The sequence below is a fragment of the Oncorhynchus mykiss genome, chromosome 5, assembly GCF_057628025.1.
Source record: "Oncorhynchus mykiss isolate SJ-2025 chromosome 5, ASM5762802v1, whole genome shotgun sequence".
In the NCBI taxonomy this organism is placed as follows: Eukaryota; Metazoa; Chordata; class Actinopteri; order Salmoniformes; family Salmonidae; genus Oncorhynchus; species Oncorhynchus mykiss.
Window position 1 is genome coordinate 54,602,501 of NC_143026.1, and position 8,766 is coordinate 54,611,266.

At 38.0% G+C, this 8,766-nt stretch overlaps 1 protein-coding gene across 5 annotated transcripts in view; it reads right to left on the bottom strand.

The window, feature by feature from the left end:
• Window positions 1-6,796, bottom strand: part of LOC149983515 (uncharacterized) — a 109,033-nt gene extending 102,237 nt beyond the window's left edge. For 2 of the 5 annotated variants that reach the window (XR_016496144.1, XM_090235177.1), the window contains exon 1: window positions 5,966-6,796. The gene's annotated coding sequence lies outside the window, so the exon portion shown is untranslated. The remainder of the gene's footprint in view (window positions 1-5,965) is intronic. The other 3 variants (XR_016496142.1, XM_090235176.1, XR_016496143.1) reach the window with 2 other exon arrangements.
• Between the last annotated feature and the right edge of the window lie 1,970 nt (window positions 6,797-8,766).

Here is an 8,766-nt window from a genome sequence, read left to right on the forward strand (position 1 = left end):
CCTCAAAGATTCTCAATGTACGGCAAAGTCATATAGAGTCCTTTTTCCACATTTTGTTACATTACAGCCAGATTACAAAATTGTTTTTCCTCATCAATCTACACACAATACCCCTTAATGACAAAGTGAAAACAGGTTTTTAGAAATGTTTGCAAATGTATTACAAATAAGAAACAGAAATACCTTATTTATATAAGTATTCAGACCATTTAATATGAGACTCGAAATTGCGCTCCGGTGCTTCCTGTTTCCATTGATCATCCTTTCTACAACTTGATTGGAGGTCACCTGTGGTAAATTCAATTGATTGGAAGTGCTTTGGAAAGGCACATACCTGTCTATTTAAGGTCCCACACTTGACAGTCCATGTCAGAGCAAAAATCAAGCCATGAGGTCAAAGGAATTGTCCGTAGAGCCCCGAGACAGGGTTGTGTCGAATGAACAGATCTGGGGTAGTGTACCAATACATTTCTGTAGCATTGAAGGTCCCCACAAACATAGTGGCCTCCATCATTCTGTACTGAGCAGCTAAATACAGAGCATTATGTTTTGGACAAATCCAACACAACACCAAACATGGTGGTGGCTGCATCATGTTATGGGTATGCTTGTCATCATCAAGGACTAGGGAGTTCTTTAGGATAAAATAAAAATAATTAGAGCTAAGCACAGGCAAAATCCTAGAGGAAAATTGTTCCAGTCTGCTTTTAAAAAAATATATATTTCATTTGATATGTTATCAACAATACAAAACATAAACATACAAACGATGACATCATACAAACATAAACTACATCACACCTGCCCAGACCTACTAGCTCTCACCCCCATCTCCAGCGCCCATTTCACTTTATGCCACATGGTCTCAAACTGTATGATTTTTTTTTTTCTCTCCATCGCCCACACACTCTACATTTTTTGACAAATTAAGCATTTGACGTTTCCATTGCGTGAACGATGGTGGATTGGTTGATTTCCAGGTTACGATTTTTTAAAGATGATTTTTGAAAAATCATTGTCCAACCCATCAGGTATCTCGGTGCATCCTCATGTGCCATGTATTGAAATATGCAGAATTAAAATAAACAGACATTATAATACTAATATTGTAATATTGTAATACTAATACATCTACACTAATACAGTGCCTTGCGAAAGTATTCGGCCCCCTTGAACTTTGCGACCTTTTGCCACATTTCAGGCTTCAAACATAAAGATATAAAACTGTATTTTTTTTGTGAAGAATCAACAACAAGTGGGACACAATCATGAAGTGGAACGACATTTATTGGATATTTCAAACTTTTTTAACAAATCAAAAACTGAAAAATTGGGTGTGCAAAATTATTCAGCCCCCTTCAGTTAATACTTTGTAGCGCCACCTTTTGCTGCGATTACAGCTGTAAGTCGCTTGGGGTATGTCTCTATCAGTTTTGCACATCGAGAGACTGACATTTTTTCCCATTCCTCCTTGCAAAACAGCTCGAGCTCAGTGAGGTTGGATGGAGAGCATTTGTGAACAGCAGTTTTCAGTTCTTTCCACAGATTCTTGATTGGATTCAGGTCTGGACTTTGACTTTGCCATTCTAACACCTGGATATGTTTATTTTTGAACCATTCCATTGTAGATTTTGCTTTATGTTTTGGATCATTGTCTTGTTGGAAGACAAATCTCCGTCCCAGTCTCAGGTCTTTTGCAGACTCCATCAGGTTTTCTTCCAGAATGGTCCTGTATTTGGCTCCATCCATCTTCCCATCAATTTTAACCATCTTCCCCGTCCCTGCTGAATAAAAGCAGGCCCAAACAATGATGCTGCCACCACCATGTTTGACAGTGGGGATGGATATCTTTAAGAAATGGCTTTCTTCTTGCCACTCTGCCATAAAGGCCAGATTTGTGCAATATACGACTGATTGTTGTCCTATGGACAGAGTCTCCCACCTCAGCTGTAGATCTCTGCAGTTCATCCAGAGTGATCATGGGCCTCTTTGCTGCATCTCTGATCAGTCTTCTCCTTGTATGAGCTGAAAGTTTAGAGGGACGGCCAGGTCTTGGTAGATTTGCAGTGGTCTGATACTCCTTCCATTTCAATATTATCGCTTGCACAGTGCTCCTTGGGATGTTTAAAGCTTGGGAAATCTTTTTGTATCCAAATCCGGCTTTAAACTTCTTCACAACAGTATCTCGGACCTGCCTGGTGTGTTCCTTGTTCTTCATGATGCTCTCTGCGCTTTTAACGGACCTCTGAGACTATCACAGTGCAGGTGCATTTATACGAAGACTTGATTACTCACAGGTGGATTGTATTTATCATCATTAGTCATTTAGGTCAACATTGGATCATTCAGAGATCCTCACTGAACTTCTGGAGAGAGTTTGCTGCACTGAAAGTAAAGGGGCTGAATAATTTTGCACGCCCAATTTTTCAGTTTTTGATTTGTTAAAAAAGTTTGAAATATCCAATAAATGCCGTTCAACTTCATGATTGTGTCCCACTTGTTGTTGATTCTTCACAAAAAAATACAGTTTTATATCTTTATGTTTGAAGCCTGAAATGTGGCAAAAGGTCGCAAAGTTCAAGGGGGCCGAATACTTTTGCAAGGCACTGTACATAACTTTTGGACTTTCCGAAACATTCCCAGAAGGCATGAATTATTGAGTCATTAGTAGTTTTACTCTTCAGACATGACTCTGCCGTTGTGCTGTAGAAATTGTGAATTTTGTCTCTTGTATTTATAAATTCAACACATGCATTTATATTGGATTAAGCGTACATTTTCAATTAACTGTCGCTTCGTTAGTTATGTTCCAACATTCCTTCCATCTTGTGCCAATATCAGTCCTTTTTAAATATTTTTTCCAACTGTTTATATATTTTTCTAACGAGATGATCAGTTGGATAGGCCCTCTGCAAGCTTTTGTATAGCTTGCCTATCATATGAAACTTTTAAGTTGGATGTATTTGAAAATACATATCTACATCGGTCAATACAAAATTGCTTTTCAAAGCTGTCATGGAAATACATTTATTTCCTATTACCAAGTCATTAAAAGTTTTCTATGCCATTAGTTTTCCATGTGGACCAATTTATCGATGAATTCTGAAAGCTATCAAGGGATTGTTCCATCATTTTGCGTTTCTAGCAGGTGATATTTGTTCTATTAAAATCTGTTACGTTTTCTTCCATGTTGTTATAGTGTTCTTAACTATGAAGTTATTAATGTTCTTAGCTTTATCTTTTGAAAAGAAACACGTAAAACGATTCTGGGGATGAGCATGCACATCTATAATATGTACATTTAACAATATGTCACAAGTAAATGCCCTGAGTAGCAAGTTGATACAAATCAAATTCTGAAGGTTAAAACTCACCCTCAGACTTAGGAAGATGTAAAACTTTCCTTTTTATTCTATGAATTTTATTTGCCCATATAAAATCTGCTATGACTATATAATTCACCTTTCAGGAGGACAAATACCTTAAACAGCATCAGCTAAATTACTAAAATGTAAATGTTATTTAAAAACCATACATAACTCTCCCACATAGGGATTAATTATTTTGTGTTAGGCAACCTTCTGACTACTTTGTTGTTCATTGTAGGCCTGCTTGCCATCTCATTTTGAGATACGATTGCGATGGCGTAATCCAAATACAAGTTTTTAAAATGCACCGAAACCTATGTATTAATGTTTATTTTTGTACATTATAGTTGTGGCTGCTCATAAGGTTATGGAATCACATGTATTTATAAAACAGGGTCTTGATCTTATAATCCACTATAGAGGAGTAGCAGTTGTGTCACAAATCACCTCGCAACCACACCAGGCTCCGTGTTAGAAGACCATAGTCACTCCGGTGGAAATCGTCCAATCATCCACGTGTCTGGCTGCATCTTGCCACCACCGGAATCATCGGGCAGATGATCAAAATGCCCATCAAAATGTTTCTAAGGACCCAGAAAACGGAGGCTGTGGGAGAACCTACTGAAGTAAATAAATATATATTTTTTTAAAAATGCATCATTAGCTAGCTTGCTACAGGAATGTAGTGTGCATTCTAACACAAATGAGCTGCTAACATAGATAGCTAACTTGACATACTGTATACTGTAGCTAGCTAAGTTAATTAAATATCACCAGCCAGCTAACTTCATATTAGCTAGTTAGCTATCTTGATTTATTTATCATTGTACAATAAACATAAACTCGATTTTGCAGCTCCAGCTGTCAAAGAATGGAGAGAGTAGCCTACTCTGGGAGTATATTATGAAAATATTCTAAATTTCCAGTCCCTAGCGAGGAAACTGAGGACAGAGAGATATAGCAACATAATATTTAGTATTGTCTAATTTGAGTGTAATGAAATGTGTTTCTTTGTGATGTTGTCTGTCCTCAGGCACAGAGAGCTGTGAAACCCTGTCTGCAATCAATGTTTCAAGTTTTAAATGTCCCAAGAGGCATACATCCTTGTATACCAATGGGTTATACACTGAGTGTACAAAACATTAGTAACACTTTCCTAATATGGAGTTGCAGCCCCTTTTGTCCTCAGAACAGCCCCAATTCACTGGGGCATGGACTCTACAAGGTATCGGAAGCATTCCACAGGGATGCTGGCCCATGTTGACTCCAATGCTTCCCACAGTTGTGTCAAGTTGGCTGGATGTCCTTCGGGTGGTGGACCATTATTGATACACATGGGAAACTTGAGTGTGAAAAACCCAATAGCATTGCAGTTCTTGACACACTCAAAACAGGTGCGCCTGGCACCTACTACCATAACCCGTTCAAAGGCACTTCAATCTTTTGTCTTCCTATTCACCTTCTGAATGGAACACATACACAATCCATGTCTTAGTTGTCTCAAGGCTTGGATCCGCCCCTTTTTAAAATGTTCTCCTAAAATGACATACCCAAATCTAACTGCCTGTAGAAGGATATGCATCTTCTTGGTACCATTTGAAAGGAAACACTTTGACGTTTGTGGAAATGTGAAAGGAATGTAGGAGAATATAACACAATAATCTGGTAAAAGATAATACAAAGAAAATTTGTATTTTTTTTGTACCATCTTTGAAATGCAAGAGAAAGGCCATGGTGTATTATTCCAACCCAGGTGCAATTTAGATTTGGGCCACTAGATGGCAGCAGTGTGTTTAAGTTTTAGACTGATCCAATGAACAATTGCATTTCTGTTCAAATTTTTGTATCAAGACTGCCCAAATGTGCCTAATTTATTCATTAATAACCTTTCATGTTCTAAATTGTGCACTCTCCTCAAACAATAGCATGGTATTCTTTCACTGTAATAGCTACTGTAAATTGGACAGTTCACTTAGATTAACAAGAATTTAAGCTTTCTGCCAATATCAGATATGTCTATGTCCTGGGAAATTTTCTTGTGACCTACAACCTCATGCTAATTTCATTAGCCTACGTTAGCTCAACTGTCCCGTGGAAGGGACACTGATCCTGAATAAGTTTTAACCTGTCTCCTCCCCTTCACCTACACTGATTGCAGCGGAATGTTACAAGTGATATCAATAAGGGATCATAGCTTTCAACTGTATTCACCTGGTTAGTCTGTCACGGAAAGAGAAGGTGTTCCTAATGTATTGTAGACTGTGTATGTGTAGCTATGTTAAAACTTCTTATGGAGGTGGTCCCTGCACAGGGATAGCTCAGCGGAAATTTCAGAGCCCCACTTATAGTACTTTACTTAGTACTCGTTAAATCTCAAACTTTCATTAAAACACACATGCAAGGTACTGAATTAAAGCTACACTCGTTGTGAATCTAGCCACCAAGTCAGATTTGTAAAATGCTTTTCGGCGAAAGCATGAGAAGCTATTATCTGATAGCATGCACCCCCCAAAATACCAGCACGACACGTAAACAACAGATTTTGCGGTAGCCGGCGCTACCCAAAACGCAGAAATAAAATATAAAACATTCATTACCTTGGACGAGCTTCTTTGTTGGCACTCCTATATGTCCCATAAACATCACAATTGGGTATTTTTCCCGATTAAATCCGTCATTGTATACCCAAAATGTAATTTGCTGAAGGCCAGTCTGATGCTGCAAAAAGTCCATTTACAAGACGCAACGTCACTTTTTAAAATTACAAAAGTCGCCTATAAACTTTTACAAATCACTTCAAACGACGTTTCTAAACCAACTTTAGGTATTAATAAACGTTAATGATGCATCAAATTGATCACGGGGCGATCTGTATTCGATAGCAGCAAGTCTGGAAAACATCGTCCATTTTTTCAGTTTCACAACATACTGTGGTGCGTCAGAAGAAGGGAGGGGTCTATTCGTGTTGTAACCAGGGATAAATGATTCTGATATTGATAGCAATGGTGACATCGTGTGGAAGCTGTAGGCGTTTACAGGGGGTTCGCATATATTTTCTCTCGTCTTAAACAATTCATTGAATGGCGGACAAATATTTTTGTTTTGTTTTTGGTAAACAGTTTTACCAGGGATTTTTACTCCTAAACACGTTCTGTTATAGCCACAGACCCGATTTAACCAGTTTTAGAAACTTCAGAGTGTTTTCTATCCACACATACTTATCATATGCATATACTATATTCCTGGCATGAGTAGCAGGACTTTGAAATGTTGCGCGATTTTTAACAAAAAGCTGCGAAAATTCGCATCATCCATAACAGGATTTATTAACAAATGTTGCAAACAAAAGTACAGTTTTAAAGTTGCACACAAGTTGTAAACATATTACAACTGGAGCAGGCCAACCCTGCTGGATGTGTAGGCTTCTGTTCAAGCCCAGCACTAACACACCTGGGCCCGGTTCCCGATAGTGATGGAATTTAGGCTTACGAGTGTTTTAACGATGCATCTTTCCGACAACGGCCAAAGATGTAACATACAGAACGTTCGCTAAGTGCATTGTTGAGGCATGTGTTACTACTGAAGATCATTAGAAACCACTAAAATTTTTCCACAATACTGACGACGGATCACCTCCTAGAAAGATATTATCCCCGATGGCTGCAAATATCGAGGCGGCTTATTCTAATGCTTACCCTATAATAATATACAAAAATCAAGATTTTTTTTAGGCTACACATCATGAAATATATTGAAACAGATACCAGATAGTAGCTTTGAAGTAGCAAAATAGGACTAAATTGATTGAACATTACATGTATTTCAATAAAAACGATTTCTATTTTAATTCAGTCATCTCTGTTTTATATGCATCACTGGGTTGTACCAATTGCAAAGACATTGACAAATTTGCATTTGTAGTCAACTTTGTTCGGAGGTTATCAGTGCTCACAGAGGGGCGGATAAACCATGTGATTCTACGTTTAGCAGAGACCTTCTGCGTATAAAGTGATGCAGGAGGACAAAAAAGCATATAACGAGGCACTTACAGTGCCTTCAGAAAGTATTCATACCCTGTATTCCACATTTTGTTGTGTTACTGAATTCAAAATTGATTTTATTCTCTTACCTATAGACACACAGTATCCAATAATGACAAAGTGAAGTGTATTGAAAATTGAATACAAAAATTTATAATTAAATAAGTATTCACTACCCTGAGTCAATTCTTTATAGAAGCACCTTTGGCAGCTATTATAACTCTAAGTCTTTCTGGGTAAGTCTCTAAGAGCTTTCCACACCTGAATTGTAGAACATGTGCCATTATTCTTTTCAAAATTCTTCAAGCTCTGTCAAATTGGTTGTTGATCACTGCTAGACAACCATTTGCAGGTCTTGCCATAGATTTCCAAGTAAGTCAAAACCACTCTTCTTGGTAAGCAACTCCAGCGTAGATTTAGCCTTGTTTTTTAGGTTATTGTCCTGCTGAAAGGTGAATTCATCTCCCAGTATCTGGATTAGAAGTCTGCTCATCAAGTAGATCAGGGATCAGTGGAGCTCTGTTGGCCACCTCTGGTATGGACTTTTTTTGTTCACCTGAATGTATGCTTTAGTAATAATAGCCTACTTGTTATCAAGATGTCTCCTTTACATATAAGCTAGCTTACTTGTACACTTTGAAATTATATGACTTAAAGTGTTCCTTTGAAGTCTTTAAACTTGTTTTAATTTTTAATTTAAAACTATTATTCAAGATGAACTACTGTTGATGTTGATTAATCACAGAGCACAATCTTGCAATAAAGAGGGGAAGGGAATCGGTCTCTGTAGCACATCCGTTTTTTTCAGAGCTGATTTGATTGGTCAAAAGACCAATTAGTGAAAAAAGATCAGAATTGGTCTGCCTGTGTAAACGCAGCATAATCTGTGTTTTTGTGTTGTATTCACAAATGAACATGACATTTTTGTTCAGTTGTAAGCTCTCCAATTGGTTTTATTTGATTGTCACGCTTTCTCAAGATATCACAAAGAACTGCAAAAGTGTTAATGCTCTCCACTTTCTGGAGGACAATCATGCCATGCTGACTCTCTCTCACTGAAAATGAATCAGAAAATGAGGAAATCCCTGATTTAGGTAAAAACATTTTAAGTGAACCAGGCATTGTAGTCTTCTGAAATGGCGATCAACAGTGCTGTTGTCACGGAAGAAGTTGACCGGGGTTTGACATCAGTGGAATGCCCGGTGGAAGCAGATAGCTAAGGAGATGGAGAAAATTCTGCCGTTTGATTGCAAATATGCGGAGGGAGCCGAATTGAGAACCCATAGGATTACATCTTCAAACTAAGGGTAACCATGGCTTACGTGACAGAAAGGGAGAAGCGTTCATCCATGTCTACA